Raw genomic sequence first — 19,265 nt, 5'->3', positions numbered from 1 at the left:
AGAGAATTGCTGTCACCTGTTTGGTTGAGTTGACGTATATAGAATTTGGGTTCATCTTCTTTTTGTCTACAAATAACAGGGCTCTGTGTATTAATATATGCATTTTCAAATATTTGCAAGCATGCTATTCTGTGAACCTGACTGACATGCTAAATTGTTAGTCAGCTTAATTCTTAGCAAATTCAGGATTATTCAGCAAACATTGTCTAATTGCAGAATCACATGTGATATGAATATTGGTTTTCCGTTACATTGATATTTCCTGGAAATGTTTTTATTCAGCAATACTGAGATTTTATGATTGGATTAGCATTTTACAGTCTGTAAATACTAGCTGTCTGCACTTGCCAGAATTATCAAGAATTCTAGTTGGCTTCAATTGTCCACAGTTTTAGAAGCAATGGTCAGTTGTGCATTTGGATTCTCACAATTCCACCTGAAGTGGATCAAATAACATTGGATGTGTAATGTTAAACCCAAAGTCTTAACTTACAAATGCTCAGGTTGTTCATATTAACATTGCTTGGTGTAACAATTTTGGATTCATTAATCCATGAAGCAACAGCATTCTGTACAGTTCCATCTAAATCACTCAGTCATGAGATTCAAACAGGTCAAGCAGCAAATAACATTAGGATAAAAAGGACGGAGTTGCTTGGGGTTCTGGCCAGATCTTAATGCTTAGAGGTTACAAACTAAATACTCCTGCCCTATGAACCTGCCTCTCATATTCTTGTGTTGTATTTCTTAACAGATTTACCACTCTCATGCTGATTGGTAAGTGATGTGGTTCAACTTACTTTACTAGAACATCGCAAAAACATTTACTTAATAGACAAACTGATAACTTGCAGTTACAAAGCAACTAATATGCACATCCTCAGAGCACTGCTGCTTGGTGTCCTCATGGTACTGGTCATGTGGTGTCATCCTGGCCCTTCATTCATTAGTGTACTCAGCTCTTAAACAATAATACAACAGTCACAACCAGTGTAATAGAATAAGACAATAAAATCTTCCAAATCAAAGGATCAGTAAATGTTGGCTTTACCTGCACTGAACTACATTTGTTGCTAGTGGAATTTCAGCTGACTATATCTGAAAGCACTGCAGTGATACATTCATCAAAACTTCACAGCTCAGGCTATTGCCAACATTCTGTGAAGAATGCATAATCTGTATTTCAATCATATAGGACCAAATTCAATAAACCTTTAGCAATAATAGCTAAAATATATGAGTCAATATGTGATAAATGTGTACGGACTGCCCCTTTTCACTTCTTTCTTAATGACTTAAATAAAACACTTTGTTTTTGAAATACCAAACAATCTCCATTTTTCTGAAAATGAAAGCAGTTCTCTAGAATCAGAGTAAAGCCCTCGGTTGTTAACTACTCTTCTCTGGTTGATGCATTTCAAAGGGTGAGGATACTTCTGTTTGCTTGGTGAGAAGAGTGATTGTTTAATGTAGAATATTGGAATATAGCTATCCATTTTGCAAATATTTATAACCTGTCAATCAAGAGAACAATTGAGGAAAATTCAACCATGTTTAAGATTAATCATGTCCCTCAGTAAATACCTGTGCTTGCTTTGGAATTAAGCAAATTGAAAGACACATGAACTATGTAAGTTTGCATTTCTATTTGATTAACCCAATTTTCCAATACTGCAGTGCTGTATCCAAAGGGCCATTGTTTAAATGTCTCTGTATCTTGTTATAAACTGTTTCAAATTGACAATGGAAATCCTTTTAAAGTATGCTTTTCAGTCTTTGGGTCCCTTGATGACATTAATCTTCTTCCAAATGTGTCAATAAGAAAGTGTTAGGGTTCAGCTAGATTAATGCTCTCAATTATTTTGTTTGCTTCTCTATACCTGACGGACTTTATTTGGCATCTACACTGAACAATGAATTCTAGGCACAGTGTCCTGTTAGTCCGGGGCATAATATGTCAGCTGGCTAACATCTTTGTCATCCCAGTGATTATTAAAATCAACTAAGTTTTATATCATAAGTTAATTCTGTAATCCAGCTCACCCTTAGGCCTGCAATGCCATAGCGCTACATATAACCAGCCCACATTTGCCTTCTGATTGTTGCTCTTACTTAGAAGTTTGTCACAGAATACAGTAAGCAAGCAGTTTCGTGCAAATCTGAAACATATTTTAAAGTTCACTTTAAGGGCTTCCATTAAAATTGTTGCATTTTCTGGGTCCAACAATAACATTCTCACTAGCTTCTAAGTTTTTGCAATATGAAGGAGTTAGCAGCAAATTACAAAAGAATATTGATCTAGTGAATGGACAGAATAATGTAAAAATTGCATGAAGCAGCACATAAGATTACAAGTTTGAAGTACAGTCACAAAAGACTCACATTCACGAATGGGGATACAGTTTTAAAATATTGTATACTTAATTTAGAGGGATGTTTTGTATCTCATTGATTCAGCTACCAGTTCAATTTAGTAGGGGGTCATTGAAAATTTATGCTGGTGGATTTCACATTGGGAGAGACACAATAGCTACAATATAAGCCATCATTAGCTTGGCCCAGAAGGTAGTTAAGAGTCAACTACATTGCTATGGGTCTGGAGTCACACACAGTCCAGACCAAGTAACGTTGGCAGATATCCTTCTCTAAAAATCATTAGTGAAACAGAGGGATATTTTCCTGACAATTGGGAATGATCATCATTAGACTCTCAATTGAATTCAAATTCCACCTCCTGCCGCGGCAGGATTTGAATCTGGGTCTCCAGGACACTGTTTGGTCTCTGGATTAACAGTCCAGCAATAATACCACTAGACTGCCACCTGCCCTTTTGAAACATAAAGTCTGTCAGAGGCTTTCATTGAGGTGAGGAAGTTAGAAACGCCAGTGTTAGAAGATCTCTTGGTTAAAACAAGTGAATGAAACATCAATGATAGTACACACATTCTTCATTTTATATCATTATGCAAAAACAGATAAATGAATTAACTAACCAAATTTAATCATACCTGTTGCTCTGTATGTTCATTACCTGTTAAACAAGGCAACTTAATGATTCACATCAAGCCTTACCTTAACAATTGTCTGCACAGTTTGCCTTCACATAGATTGAAAGAAGAGGGCATAAAAAGGAATGCTGTTACTCCATCTTGGGTTGTATTACAATACAAGGTGATGTGGGCCATCCTGAGTCCATTTATGGGAGCTATTGACACTTCTGAAAACAGAACTTGAACTTTGGAATTTCTAACAAACTGAAAACTTCTAAATATCTGGATATTTCTATTTCAACTGTTATGTAGCTATTTTACTATCAACTATGTAAAATGGTTTAAATGTTATCATGCCTGCCATATCTTGTCAATAGTAATAGTAGTTTAACACAATGGTTCAAAATTTCTGAAAGATGTAAAATCTTGAGGAATAACAAGACATAGCATTTAGAATCCCTAAAGTGCAAAAAGAGGCTATTTGACCCATTGAGTCTGCACCAACCTTCTGAAAAGAATTCCACCAACACCCAGCCCCTGTAACCACCACGACTAACCCATCTAACTACACACTGTGCATAATTTAGCATTGCCAATCCACCTAACTTATAGATTTGTTGATTGTGGGAGGAAACCAAAACACACCGTAGAAACCTAAATAGACACAGGGAGAACATGCAAACTCTACACAAACAGTCAGCTGAGGCTGGGATTGAACCTACGTCATTCGTACTGTGAGGCAGCCATGCTAGTCACTGAGCCACTCACTTACACAGCACTTTGACAGCAATAAACATTCCAACATGCTTCAGAAAAGAGTTCTTAAATAGAATTTGACACTAGGCCATGTGACAAAATATCAACACAGATGACCAACAAATTTATGGAGCTTTTGTTAAATGATGAAAGTTATGTAGAGAGGCTGAGAGATGAAGGGAGGGAATTGCAGACCTTAAGGTAAAGGCAACTGAAGGAATGGTCGCCAATGTAATCATTAATATCAGGAATACATGACATACTAGAAATGGAGGAGAGCAGACAACCTGGAGTACTGGAGGGCTGGAGGAGTTCACAGGAATAGGCTGGAGCCAGACCACGGAAATACTTTAAAAAGCAGATGAAACATTTGTAAAGCATGGAGCCAAGAGATCTCAGCCAGCATATGGGAGCTAAGGGAATAGGGCAATGTGAAGTAGGATGTGGATTACAGAATATTAGCGAAAGTTTAGAAGGTGCTAGCTATGAAGAGAGATTGAGCAGGTTAGGATTATTTTCATTAGTAAAAAGGAGATGGGGAGGATCCTGATTGAGGTCTACAAAATCATGAAGGATATAGACAGGGTTGATAGAGATAAGCTTTTTCCAGGGTGAGGAATTATAAAATGAGAGGTCACATGTTCAAGGTGAGAGGAGAAAAGTTTAAGGTGGATACACGCAGAAAGTACTTAACACAGAGGGTGGTAAGTGCCGAGAACGCATTGCCAGCGGAGGTAGTACAGGCAGGCACGGTAGATTCATTTAAGGTGCGCCTGGACAGATGCATGAGTATGTAGGGACCGGATAGATACAGATCCTTAGGAATTGGGCGATAGGTTTAGACAGTGGATTTGGATCAGAACAGGCTTGGAGGGCTGAAGGGCCTGTTCCTGGGCCATACATTTCCTTTGATCTTTGTTTAAATTTGGATGAGGTGGAAGATGGGAGGCAAGTCAAGATATAATAACGGTGTGGAGCAGCTTATCTTGGAGTTATTATAACTGCAATTTGCAAAAATCAGGTTTAATCTTAAACAACTGCTCGGTAGAGGGAAGGATTTAGTGGCGAGGGAGGTGTGTTTGTGACAAGAGACTGCATATAACCATTTGGCCTTCCTAATGTTTAGTTGAAGGAAATTTCTGTTCATCCAGTATTATAAGTTAGACATGCAATAAGAAATTGATTACAGCGATGGATTAGTGTGAGGTAGTAGCTAGTTAGAGCTTGGTGCAAACAGCAAATCTGTAAAAGCTGATCTGATCTTTTCAGGTGATGGAGAGCAGGATATAGTCTAGAAATAGGAGGGACCAAGGATCGATGCTGGTGAACTCCAAGTTTAGTGGTGCCCAAACAGGAAGAGAAGCTCTCAAAGGTAAAGCTCTAGCTCCAACTGGATGGATAAGAATGGAACTGGACAAATGCAGTCTTATCCAGGTGAATGGAAGCTAGGTTTTTCAATAAAATGATGCAGCTAACAGAAACAAAGGCTTCAGAAAGAGCAAAAAGGACAACAAATCATTGCTTATCACGTTTATCATCAAGTAAGATGTAATTTGTAACTTTTATAAGGGTTATTTCAGCGTTTAACCTATCATTGGATAGATTAATAGAATTTCGGGGAAGCTGAGCATGATTTTGTGATATGCAAGGGCTTGGGAGAGATAAGAAAGATTGGAAATGTAGCAACAGCTTGCAAAGACAGAAGAATCAATAGAGGTTTCTTAAAGATTATTGAGGGTGGCAGATATGAAGAAATGGCAATACTTAAGAAGGGAGACACACTAAGAATATCAGGTAATGTGGAGTCCAAAAACAATAGTTCAATGGTCAGCTATTTGCTGAGAATGTTGTTCATGAGACAGGAAATGATGCAGAAATGAAAGAAGAATGTGTCAGGCTGGAAGCAAACTTCAGGCTGGTGGAATAGTACAAGGAAGATGGACCTGAGCACATGATGTTAAATCTGAGTGAAAAGGAAGCCTTTGAGCTCCTTGTACTTATTGGAGGAGCCACGGATTCAAGGTGGTTTCGAGTGGTGAACAGCAACTAAGGAATTAACTGTGCATTCTCAGTATTCTCTTGGAATAACAAACAGCTTTCGTGAAGTGGAATAGATCCAATAGAGCAGGACCCAAAATTTCTTCTATCATTTTATCAGATTTGGTAATAGATGACTACCTGACCGCTCCCTTATATTCACTCTGTGACCCGGAGACCTATGGAATTGAGATGAATGCTGCATGAGAGAATGACCAAGGGACAAGAAATTAAGATTTTAATGGGGAACAGGCAACAGGAGGTCAGAGTCCGATTGAACATTTTGTTAGCTGCAGAATTGACAAGGTGAATGGTGGACCAAACCCAATAGTTGAGAATTTGAAAGCAGTTCTTAGAAATGCTTTGTTTCAGGAATAGAGTAAGCTGGTTTGGATGCAGAAGTGCGCTTGATACAGGGAAGTAATCAAAGATGGTCACCATAGTTGAAACCATGTGAGTAGTAAGACTGAGTGAGAGGGCAGGGTCAATGTGGGTGGTCATGAATATGTCTTGGAAAAGTTATATGGAGGGAGAGGTTTAGGGATGATAGTGGCATAATATTGCAATTCAAAACTTGGTTGCAGAATCATACTTTATTTCCTAATGTTGAGAACGTAATTTCTGTAGATCTCTTCATAGTTTCCCAATAGACTGACCATTGCCACATTTTTTAGAAGCTGGGAAGATTCTGCCCTAAGTCCCAAAGTCACCAAGGGCGCTAAGTTGTTTGGTGTTGTGGGCTAAAGTAATGAAGAAATCTCTTTTTTTTCATTAAACATAAGACTGTGGTATGGAAAGACTATTTTGATACAGAGTTTAGAAAGTTTGAACAAGGTGAGATATTTGGGAGAAGAAATGAATAGAAAAATAGACGGTAAGATCAATTGTGAGGTTGTGAATAAAGACATTAGTGTTCTCTACACAGACTGCCTTATAGATTTAGTGTTATGGGAAGGGAAATCATAATCAAATAAAACTAATTGAATAAAAATACATTTTAGAGTCTGGGAGTCATTTTGGCCCATGGAGATCGTGTATATTGATACAATATAGATTAGACCAGAAGATGAAAAGCAGATGCACTGTAAACCTTAGGGCACATGGTTGGAATTGTCATGCAGTTTCTGTACCAGTGCATTGCTCGAGCTCTTGGAAATAAACCGTATAAACTGTTAATATGTAAATGTTTCTGAGCTGCACTGTGTCACTGTCCCCAACAAATGTATGGCAAATACAGAGACACTTCTTAAGAAAATTTCTTAAACTACTTTTTCTCAATTTAAGTACAACATCTAGAACTGTGCTGGTTAACGACTGGTGGGAATGGAGGGGAGCAGCGGCTTTGCATAATAAAGGTTCGGATGCCATTTCATGGAAGGGGCCATCCTGCACCAGTCCAGGGAGGGGACAAGAAGGAACAGTTGAGCCAGAGATTCCATGAGCTATAGAATGAATAAAGGCAGAGGAGAGCATCCGGTTGCTGTAATGGGCCACCCAGAGGTGTGTGTCAGTCTGGCTGCCTGAGTTGTAATTGCTAATTACTTCCCTGAGATCTCTCAATCTTTGAGTGGCTTCAGCAGCACCCACCTCTCACAATACTCAGCCCATTTAGGATGGCCACCACTGAGAAAGCTGCTGAGCTGGTTCCAATGCCAGTGAGTGCAGGCTCGAGCTTACGCATCTGGGTACCAAAGCCAATGGAAAAATCCTGCCTGAGGACACCAAAAAAAATTAAGCTGGAGCGTCACTGCTGAGGGATATCATCAACACGACAACACTGCAGGAGAGCACCTTGATTCTCTAACCTGAAGCAAGTTCCATTTTTTGGCAGAGTGAAGTTTGATGAGAAACGCTCATGTTTGGAAATGGGAAAATACACGTTTGCAATATGCAGTCCCAAGCCCATTTATTTATGATTACTCTCAATAATGAGACATGTTGATATTAAAAAAAAATAATGCATTGGCTACATCTCTTCAACAAATTCTGCACAGAAAATTGCACACTAAGAAATAATCCAATTCTTTTCCCATCAGAATGCAAAAAATATGTTAAATATTATATTGAGGAAACTTTGCAATCCTCCCAAAAATACATTGTTCTAGTTCAATTGCTATGAAATCTATCAGAAACTGGATAATTCATTTACTTTTATTAGGACACCTGATTTATTTTTAATTTCCTAACCCATCTGATTTAATTGTGTCATCTGTGCAGTCCAGTTTGAAAAATCAATGCAGATCCCTGCGCGACAAAAGCAGATACAAATCTCTCTGACTGTGGGTAATTATGTGGATCAATTCAGACTTTAGTTCCTGTTTTAAACCACACAAAAGCTGGATAACCCAAATGCAGGAACTGTTATTTGTCATTCAAAATATTTTCTCGTGTATAGATCAATGAAACTGTCCACAATGAATGTATTAAAAATAAAGCAGGGATCCTGGAAATCAGAAATAATGTGGTGCCATGGAATTGAAAGCACGGATGACCTTGCTCTCTTGAGCGGAATTCTTTACCACAACCGACCCTCAACCATGAGCTTGGAACAATTTTCTAATTGGTTCCATCATATAATTAATATCTAAGGCCAGTCCTCCAATATACAATATCATAGGTGAAAATAAGGGGCAGAATGTCATATCGCGTCTTGTGATGCAATGGTAAGATCCCTGCCTCTGAACCGGGAGGCCTGGGTTCAACTTTCACATATCCCAGACATATGTCAGAACATTTCAGAACAGGTTGGTTGAAATATTTATCCTCCATGTTTCTGGAGACACGCACAATTCATTTTAGAAGGCAGGGGATGACTTAAGACATTGGATCGGTTGCTGGGGGTGGTGTTGGTTTAGGACCCAAAGACATTGTGGCAATATGCTCTCAGGGGATTTTGGAAATGCCTTGCTCCAACACTCCCCTCTGCCTTGCCCTCTTTGCCTCCAGCAACCCAGGAGGAAGAGAGTGCAGTCATATCCATCCAGCTCCAAAGCCAGAAGACGACGGCCAACCACGTCTTCAAAGTCATCAGGGCATATCACTCCAGCTGCAGATGTTGGGCTTGCACCTCGATATAATGGGAGGAACAGAAAGGAAGAAACCTTTGATAGTTCTATTGGTGACATGGGTGTTCAATCTTTGTATATGATCTGCACTACCCTCATTTGCATAGTTGTAACAACTGTTGCAGACTTATTCTCCCAATAAGACATGAGAAAGCGGTGAAACATCTTCAACAAGTAAAGGATGTTCTGAAGAAGAGTCATAACAGAGTGGAATACCTAACCCTGTTCCTCTCTCCACAGATGCTGCCATTCCTGCTGAGCTTCTCATGCATTATCCGTGTTAGTTTCAGATTTCTGGCATCCACTGTATTTTAACTTTAACTAAAAGGACATGCTCTTAACGTGTTTTGAGAAGATTTGTAGCTCAGATTGAGGTTCTGGATTTCTGTAGTTCAGTATTTTCAGCGAGCAAATCTACATCCAGAACTTCAATCTGAATTACAAATCTTCTCAAAACTCGCAAGCACCTCTGGGTGCAATACGCTAAAACTGGCCCAAAAATGGGAAACCAATGCCATCCCTCAGAGCACCACCCGCGAACAGCTGTACTTCCTGCATGAATGCTTAAAGAAGTAGGGACTACCTAAATGTCTTAAATACAAACCTCCCCTTAACAGCTCACTAGCCAAAAAAATAGCAGAGCAAAATGGCAGCAAAGTGCTTAGAGAAATGATTAATGATGCCCACAACAGACTCAGTAAATACAACCAGGAAATTTCACATCAAAAAACTTTACTCACCAATGCAACAGACCATGATTGGACAGACACAGGACAACAAGCCATAGACATTAGACGGCAACGAACACAGAAAATAAAAAAAACTAGACCTGCAGAAAAAAACCCGACAAACTTACACAAAATAGCAACATAGACAACACAGAAGCATAGATAAGAAAGTTATCTGACCAACCTTTAACAGACACTGAAAAAGCCATTTTAGTAAGAGGATTAGATTACAACTTCCAGGATGTGGGATAAGAAAGATTTCTTAGCGGCATTGGAAACAACACTAAAAGACAATCAACTCACAGACGAAACCCAGCAAACCATCAGACAGACAGTCACACCAACATTAAGCAGGAAAAAGGAAGGAAACACACTCAATACACAAGGAAGGAAAGCACTAGAAAGACTAAAAAAAAATGATAAAAACATTGTTATTCTACCTGCAGACAAAAGATGCTTGACAGTCATTTTAAATCAAAGAGATTACAGTGAGAAAGTGAATGTACTACTTGCAGATATCAACACTTACCAACAAGTGGCAATAGGCCTGTACCACAACTAGAGAACCAAATCACAGCCCTACTCAAAAAACTTCAGAAATCTGGAGAAATAAATAAGACCGACTTCCAAAAAATGAAATCATACGGATCCAACCCACTATGCTTTTATGGATTACCCAAAATTCACAAACCAGGAGCCCCCCTCAGACCCATAGTCTCACTACCTGGAACACCAATTTACTGATTGGCCAAGGAGCTACACCAAAGACTAAAACACTTAGTAGAAGACTCACGCCACTCCATCCACTCCACCCAAGAATTTCTGAAGACCATCAAAGACACCAAGATAGAAGAGGATGAAATAATGGTCTCCTTTGATGTAACAGCCCTGTTCACATCCATCAACATCAACCTGGCTAAGAAAACACTGACTTTATTATTAGAAGAACCAAAGACACATACACCAAACACCACCAACTTCATCAGCAAGGACAGTATTGTCAAGCTAGTGGGTCTATGCCTTACCACCCAGTTCACCTTCAACAACAAAACCTATAAACAAACCAACAGAACACCCTTGGGATCTCCAATATCAGGGTTATTAGCAGAGGTAGTAGTGCAGAGACGCAAACAAACAGTTCTGCCAACCATCCAACCCAAACTTTGGGTCCGCTACATGGATGACATCTTTGTCATCGCTAAACGAAACAAATTAGAGGAAATTTTCAAGACCATAAATAATACACTTACTGGCGTAAAATTCACTAAACAGGAGGAAAACAATAACAAACTGCCATTCCTAGATGTTGCAGTAGAGCGAACAGCCAATGAGAAACTTCAAACCATCGACCACAGGAAAACAATGCATTTGGACCAAATACTGAGCTACAGAAGCAATCATCCCAGCACCCGCAAACAAAGCTGCATTAGAACATTGTTTTAACAAGCCACCACACACTGCAGCACAGAGAAAGTATGCAGAGCAGAGGAAAATTACCTGAACAGTGTATTCAAAAAGAACAGGTACCCAATGAACACAATCTGCTGATTTCTCAACAACAAACCCCAACAAGCAGACAAAACACGTTCAGAAACCCTAGCCACTCTCCCCTACGTCAAAGACATCTCGGAAATGACTGCCAGACTACACAGACATCTTAGCATCATGGTAGCCCACAAACCCACCAACACACTGAAACAGCAGCTAATGAACTTGGAAGTCCCTATATAGAGAACAAGCAAAACTAATGTCATTTACAAAATACCATGCAAGAATTGTAACAAACACGACATTGGACAAACAGGCAGAAAACTAGCCACCAGGATACATGAACATCAGCCAGCCATAAAAAGACATGACCCATTCTCACTCGTATCCTTACATACAGATAAGGAAGGACACCAGTTCGATTGGGACAACACATCCATCCTAAGACAAGCCAGAGACATGCACAAGAATTCCTAGAAGCATGGCATTCCAACTAGAACTGTATCAACAAACACGTTGACTTAGATCCCATTTACCACCCCTGAGAAAAAGAACAGGAAATGACATCACCACAATAAATGACATAACCACAGGAAATGACATCACCATCCCAAGGAAACCCAAGCACATAAATAGAAAGTGGGCCATGCCACCAGTGCTTCATCCAGAGCCCGACTGATGATGTTACCTAATATGGTGACAAAACGTCTGAAAATGAACTTTCCAGCCAAGCGAGTAAACCTACATGCAGGTCATGGTCTGTTTTAATTGCACACCTCAAACCTATTACAAAATTAGGAAACAGAGACTAGAGAGAACACCATCGGCTGGGAAGCATACACTAATAAAATGACACCAGGTTATAGTCCAACAGGTTTAATTGGAAGCACACTAACTTTCAGAGTGACGCTCCTTCACCTGATGAAGGAGCATCGCTCCGAAAGTTAGTGTGCTTCCAATTAAACCTGTTGGACTATAACCTGGTGTTGTGTGATTTTTAACTTTGTACACCCCAGTCCAACACCGGCATCTCCAAATCATGACTAATAAAATGGGCATTGTTGTCAATGTGCTCCAATTTAATTTTGAGGAGTCTGAGGGTAATCGTAAGGCTCGGACCAAAGTCTAGAATTGTAATCCTTGAACTGACAATGGCAGTACTCACTTACTGACTAGAGTTTACCCTCGGCCCATTAAGCTTGTCTCCAGTTTCCCTTTAACACACTCCCCTGCTCTTCACCCACATGCAGTGCGTTTGCTGTGTAAGCTGTAGCCACATGCACCATGTCTAACAATGATGTAGTCCTTCCAGCAACATGCAACCTTCTTTTCATACTGGGACTTCACTGTTTCCTAAGCCACATGCTCGGGACCTGCTGTCAGCACTAAAGTGTCCCTGTCAGCCACAAGCAGTCTCATATGCCTGCACCAAAGTCCCATTCTGTGACAAAAGCTCTGCCTGACCTTGTCTGACCAGTAAAAAATTCTCCATTTGGAATGAGCAACACTCAAGGACATATCCTGCCTTATCCCACATGGAGACACCTGCCTGTGGAGATTGCAGAGAAAGAAAAAAGAAAGACAAATGATATGGTTTCCATAGAGACTTCCAAAGCTATGTACTCATGTGGACTGAAGGTTGAGTAGGGAAGTTGCCAGGTACATGTATAGTTTCTGCATTGTCTATCTTAGTTGGGCAGAAATTAATTGAGATGGGTAAGTTAATTCCAACGAATGGTGTAATTAATGAGATGCATGGATTTAGGGTTCTTCCTACTTGATGCTGTGAAAGTCATTTCCCAATCTAACGAGGAAGGACTGAATTGTGGAAGATTAACTTAATGGGTGAGCATCTGATTTTTTGTTTACTCTTTTCCAATTAATTTGTCATGCACCATTATTCTCACCACTGTAGGGAGTAGAAAATTATGTCCTGTGAGCTGATTTATCTTGGTTGGGGATCTAAAACACTTGGGCAAACCCTCAGGATAAGAGGTCAGTCATTTAGGTCTGATAAGAGGAGAACTTTCTTTACACAGAATGTTGTGAAATTACTTTAAGTTCTTCAATATTATTAACTTGCTTACCTATTATTTTTGGTATGTCATTTGTGTCTTATACTGTAAAAGTAGACATAAAATATATTGTTCGATATTTCTGCCATTACTTTATTACCAAAGAGAATATATTTTATCATTTCCCTCAGGAACAAATATCTATTTTAGTTTCTCTCTTTTTTTATACGCCCATAGAATCTCTTGTAATCTGTTTAATTGTCTTGGATAGATTGCTCTCATGTTTAACTTTACTTTTTATCAACTTTTGGTGTCCTTTTGCTAGTTTCTAAAACACACTCCATCTTGAGGTTTATAGTTATTTTTCCTTTCATCTTATCATCCCTAGTACTTTCTTCAGTTACCCAAGATGGAACTTTCTTGAGGAATTTAGGTTTTTAATGTAATGGAATATTGTTAAACGCAGAGTTGTTCCCTTGAATATTTCTCATTGTTCATTTATTGCCTTACATTGTAGACTATTTTTCCAATTAACATTCATCAGATTTCTCCTCATATTCACATGATTAACTTTGTTTGAAGTTAAGATTCTTAATATTGGTAGTTTCATATTGGACCTCTCTCAAATTCTGCCAAAAATAATATTGTAGCATTGATAAAGTTATTGGGTTGTCCAAGTAAATTTCAATGAGCTTCTGGACCAACTGTAGCCTTTACTCTAACACCACAAATAAACCTCATGCAGAGCATATAATGGGCACGCATTCACTTTTGCCTGTTTTATGAACCCACTGGAACTGAACTTGATAATACCTTACATTGATATTTATGTGTGCAATGAAGTCTCTTTTTTTTGTACTTCCAAGACAAAGATAATTGAAAGGGACTTAGCTGTTCACAACATTATACCTTTTCATCATTTTTGCAAGGTCAGGTAAAAACATTCATGCTTCTTCTCAACCCACAAAACTCTTTCATCCTCCTGCTTCCCCTGAGATCCATTCCATACTCTGTAGCCTTTAACAGGCCATACATACCAATCATCCTCACTTTCATCTGGATGATTTTCTGCTGTATCTGGCTGGTGAACTGCAGCAACAAGTTCACAGCTCAATGTTAACAATTAAATGAGGCCGAGCCCAAATGTAGTTTGGGTTCATTGTCTGTGACCGTGGGCAGCCATAGGTGCCCAGTTTAGGTCAGGTTTGATAATCTCCTATTTTTGTAGAATGAAGAAGAAAGAATTGTTGATAGACTGAAGAATGCAGACAGTGATGATAAGGAGGAGAAAGCTATTGATGAGCTTATATTCATGAAATGTTGTTTGCTGAGTTTAAAAACATGTGAAAATTAGGTAGCAAACACAGGGGAAAACATCACACATCTGAAGATTACTTCAGCAATGTAACAGACAGTGAATTATCAAGGGATATTGAAATACAGTAATATAAACACACCTTCTGTAAAACAGCAATGAGATACTTGTGAATCCATAACTTACCAAGTTTTTGTTTGATCTGTAGTGTTGACATGTATATTAATACTTACCTTTTCAACAGATGGTATATTCTCCTCATGGCCACACACACATATCAGGATATCTTTGTATTCCTCAGTATGACATTCAGTAAGCATACTCACTAATGACCAGAGAAACCAATGACACCAGTGACATATATTCTGAAACATCAATTACATCTAGGTGTTTACCCATCAGCTTTTGGCATAGCTCTTATTTATTTGGCATCACATTGGGAATTCAATTTTCTCTTTATTACTCAGCTCCATAACTGGTATTTTCAGACCCCACAACACTCAGATTTTCTTTCTAAAACGTGTGACATGAATTGAGATGTTGTTTGGTGACAACTTCAAATCAAATAGCAAAAGGAGTACGGTGAAATATATTACTGCTCTGGACACTCAGATTGATGATCTGGAGACATGAGTACAAATTTCACTGGGGAATTTAAATTCAGTTATGCAAATGCGGAAGTAAGTGTTGGCACGAGTATTGCTGGCAATGGAACTGCAGAATTGTTTTCAAAAGCCATCTGGCTCACTAATGCCTTTTAGCGAAGGAAATCTGCCCTCCTTACCTGGTTTAGACTATATGTGACTTGACTGAGGACAATGTTGTTAACTCTTGACAAATACTTAAGCTGCAGGATTGTGCAGCAACCTCCAACTCCTTGCACAGGCCATAAAGAGTTTGGTCTGTTTAAGTTACTGTTTGCACAGCCATGCGAAAAACGCAATTAATTAAACGGGCTGCACAGTTAAATAAATCACTGGAGCACTCCAAAATAAAAGTACAAATGTTGCTCTTTATGGCCCTCTTAAAATTTCTGGCAGTAAACCGTGACAAAAGGTCTATAAAGAATCACGGGGGCTCTTCTGGTGCAGTGGAAGTTTCCCTACCTCAGAGTGAAAGGACCTGGGTTTAAGTCCCACCAACTCCAGAGGTGTGTTGCAATACTTCTGAATTGTTTGACTAAAAATATCTGTAATAAGAATTAATTCAGATCAACGACCACCAACAACTCAAACATCAGATTTGACAAAGCCGTAACAGTCATTCCAAACAAAATCTTGCTCGACAGCAGATGGGCATGTTTGATTAAAATTGGGAAAGCTGCCCTGCAAACTGATTTTTGTTTTCTTTCATTTGCATGGGGAAGCAGTTATAGTTTGATGTCAACAGTTAGAAATCTGTACAGTGGCTTCAGTCGATATATGTAAATAGTTGTGAGGCCACCAGCAATACATCTCCCAGTGGGAAAGGTTCTATATATGGGCAGTACTCTGACTGGATGGCCACAGTCAAATTTGTGCTCTTCCTCATGTTCCATTTGTGGAGGAAGTGACCATGTCTTGCCCAGTATTTCTGTATAAGGTTGAAAACCCGGGCTTCACTGCTCAATTAGCTACCAGGTCATGGTTGATGATGCTTGCAGTTGAGAGTTGAGGCTGTTATCAGTTTGTAGATTGTGCAGTATGTTTCAATGGGGACTACTGGATTTCTGATTAACGTGTGGGATTTCTTTTGAGGCCACATGTTCATGGGAGTGCTTTTTTTTAGCTGCCATCAGCAATGCTCTTTGAGAGGATGTTTTTGCAGATATCAGGAAGTTCAATATGTGCCAGCACAGGAAGACACACAAACTGTGCTGGGTGCAACATTTGAGAAATATACTCATGATTTCCTGGAGTTAGATAGCTACCATGTTTCCGTGATGGTCCTGGGTCAAGTGAAGCAGCAGTACTCGGTTTCATAGACCGGGGCAACTGAAGTATAGTGTGTAGAGTGGTACCTACCAATTTCAACTTGAGATACATTCTGAAGGCGATGGATCAATGTAAAGAGTGACTCCTTGGTACTTTCAGTTGTGGGTGAATGGTCAGCCAATGAACTGATTAAGAAATTCTTTCCTGGTTGTTGAGTTGTTCTGATCATGAAATGGGTGAAAGATGACCTGGTTAGTTTACTCTGTTTCTCTCTGCACAGATGTTGTTAGCATAGATGTCCAGCACCAACAATGGCTCAATAACCCCACTCTTAATTGATCTGGTTGCATTTTGATTTAGTTGCTCATCTGTACCTTGTGAGCTGGTAAGGGAAGGAAACACTTGCTTGACTTTATTGTCACCAATCTACACATGTCATAGATACAACTATTTGTGATGTTACTCGTAGGAGTGACTATGCATTGTTCTTGTGAAGCTTAATTCTCACTTTCCCGCTGAGGATAGCAAAGTCGCTACATGTTCCAACACAATACTCACCCTACCATTCCCATCAAGTAGGTAGCCAACACAAGCTCAATACGTATGTCATGAACAACACCAGACGCACTTAAAAATTAGCTGCAACAGGAAGCTGTAACAGGAATAGAAGATTTTCTTATTTCCAAGCTTATGTGCAGAAAATCACTTGACATTTTGTTTCCCAGACCAATACTACTTTCTCTGCCAGGGCAGCTAACTTAGGGAGTGAAAGCAAACAAATCACAAAAAATGATTCTCTCCTTTTTCATTTCTTCCCCTCACCAACTGAATAGGTGCTGGTTAAACATAGAATTTGCACTATAGCTTGTCTAAATGTCAAATGTGAAAAAAAATACACAAAATTGCCTCTATCAACAAGCTCCATCAACAGGAAGGAACAAAAGCTTTATTTTGATGCTTTCCATTGTCTTAAAAAAAGACAGCCACATTTATGATTACAAAGGTTTATCACAGCATTACTGATCTAAGCCCAGGTGTTCAATGCATCATACAGTTAATGGAGCTGAAACACAACAGCTTTGATCCCTTTTCTCATTTATCCCTTTATGTGAAGCTTGCTCAGGAATGGAATATGCCTCATTAGCCTTTTCAAAGGATTCATTTGTCTGTCTACACATTAGAAATATCATGCTTTAAGGGAACATGGCAAAGGTCTGGCTTAAAGCATTCAAACAACCTAGCTGCTTTGGAAAGTGAATGTTTCTATCTGTGAGATGTTGGTAAAATTTTAAAACAAATTACACTCCGTACTCTGTCCATAAACAGATTATGATTTAACTTTTCTCCTTTTTATTTTAAACAGTCAGGGCTTTTTCTCCCAGTTCTTCTGTTGGTATATTCTGACTTTGCAAGGACCATAACAATACGTGGTAAAGTTAAGTCAGAGGTAGTGTTTATTTCATACACTCCTAGTTGTGAAAGAACTTTTGCAATGCAAGTACACCTACAAACATACAAGACAATATAGAATCAGAACAAATAAAGAATCATTCAATTAGTAATGATTTAAATGCAATTTATTAATCTCCTTGCTTTTAAGATGGAGCCTAAGTGGCTGAAGTTTAGTTTGCAATCTGGCATTCCTTTGTGAGGGTGGGTTTATTGATTAGCCAGCAGTTGAGGAGTTGTAGGCTGTTTCTTTTTCTCTTTAAAAATCTCTTTCAGTATCTCCTAAAGAAGTTTAGGATGGAATGTGACTTGTTTTGATGATGGGGTTTTTTTACTCGTAGAATGCACAAGATGGCTGCTTTTTTAGAGCAGTCATTTTGTTTGCACACAGGAGTTAGGGCTGTTGGTTTTGTCTGTGGGTGTGGTATGGAGCAGTGCTGCTTTTTCAAAACTGTACAAACACAAAGGCAGTTGGGTTCACTCCTGTATGAGTCATGTTATTGAGCATTGTAGAAGAAAAGAAACTATTATAATCAAGATAACGGCTTGCATTGCGATAGCTAACTGACTATGGCTCGTTCCAGGGGTTAAGTGGATAGTCATTAACATATCTTCTTGTAACATGGGTATAATTTGCAATTTAATTGTGTTAGGGTTTTACTTGGATACAATCATTTCTGCAGTCATTTCTGATAGAATATTTGCATTTAAGATCCATAAGCAGATACCTGAGTGTTTATTGTCTGGCTGTTGTTAACTTAGAGAAAGTTCTGGAAGGTTGCTGTTTGCAATCACCACTGTTGAGCTATTTCCTTTGTTGTTAAGAATAGAACAGCAGAGGGATGTATTAATTTTTTTGCTCCTTCTGTGGCACGTTTTGTCATGAGGAAAGAAAATTAATTCTACTTTTCTTTCACATATGTTCAATATGCGGGCGGCACGGTGGCACAGTGGTTAGCACTGCTGCCTCACAGCGCCAGAGACCCGGGTTCAATTCCCGCCTCAGGCGACTGACTGTGTGGAGTTTGCACGTTCTCCCCGTGTCTGCGTGGGTTTCCTCCGGGTGCTCCGGTTTCCTCCCACAGTCCAAAGATGTGCAGGTCAGGTGAATTGGCCATGCTAAATTGCCCGTAGTGTTAGGTAAGGGGTAGATGTCGATGTAGGGGTATGGGTGGGTTACGCTTCGGCGGGGTGGTGTGGACTTGTTGGGCCGAAGGGCCTGTTTCCACACTGTAAGTAATCTAATCTAAAGTAAGTAATCTAATCTAAAGAAAGAGGTATCCCCTGATTCTCTCATTCACTCAAGAAAATCAAATGCACCCATTTAGTTATTTGAAGCACTGTAATGTCACCATCGTAGATATGGATTTTTATTCTGGGGATTGGGAGGGGCAGGATGGTAGGGGGTGGAGGTATATTAATTTCAGAATTCTGTGGAGATCTTGTTCTTTGGGAAACTGAACTGCAAGGCTCATGCTCAGTTCAGCTGCAGATAAGAGTCTTCATGGG

General features: G+C 39.3%; 1 protein-coding gene across 3 annotated transcripts in view; it reads right to left on the bottom strand.

Annotated features, from left to right (window-relative positions):
- tcerg1l (transcription elongation regulator 1 like) overlaps positions 1-19,265 on the bottom strand; it is a 739,617-nt gene that overhangs the window by 124,208 nt on the left and 596,144 nt on the right. The gene's annotated exons all lie outside the window — the stretch shown is intronic.

This window comes from Chiloscyllium punctatum, chromosome 38 (genome assembly GCF_047496795.1).
Source record: "Chiloscyllium punctatum isolate Juve2018m chromosome 38, sChiPun1.3, whole genome shotgun sequence".
NCBI lineage: Eukaryota > Metazoa > Chordata > Chondrichthyes > Orectolobiformes > Hemiscylliidae > Chiloscyllium > Chiloscyllium punctatum.
The sequence above is the reverse complement of the archived record's forward strand: the minus strand, read 5'-3'. Positions and strand labels throughout refer to the sequence as shown.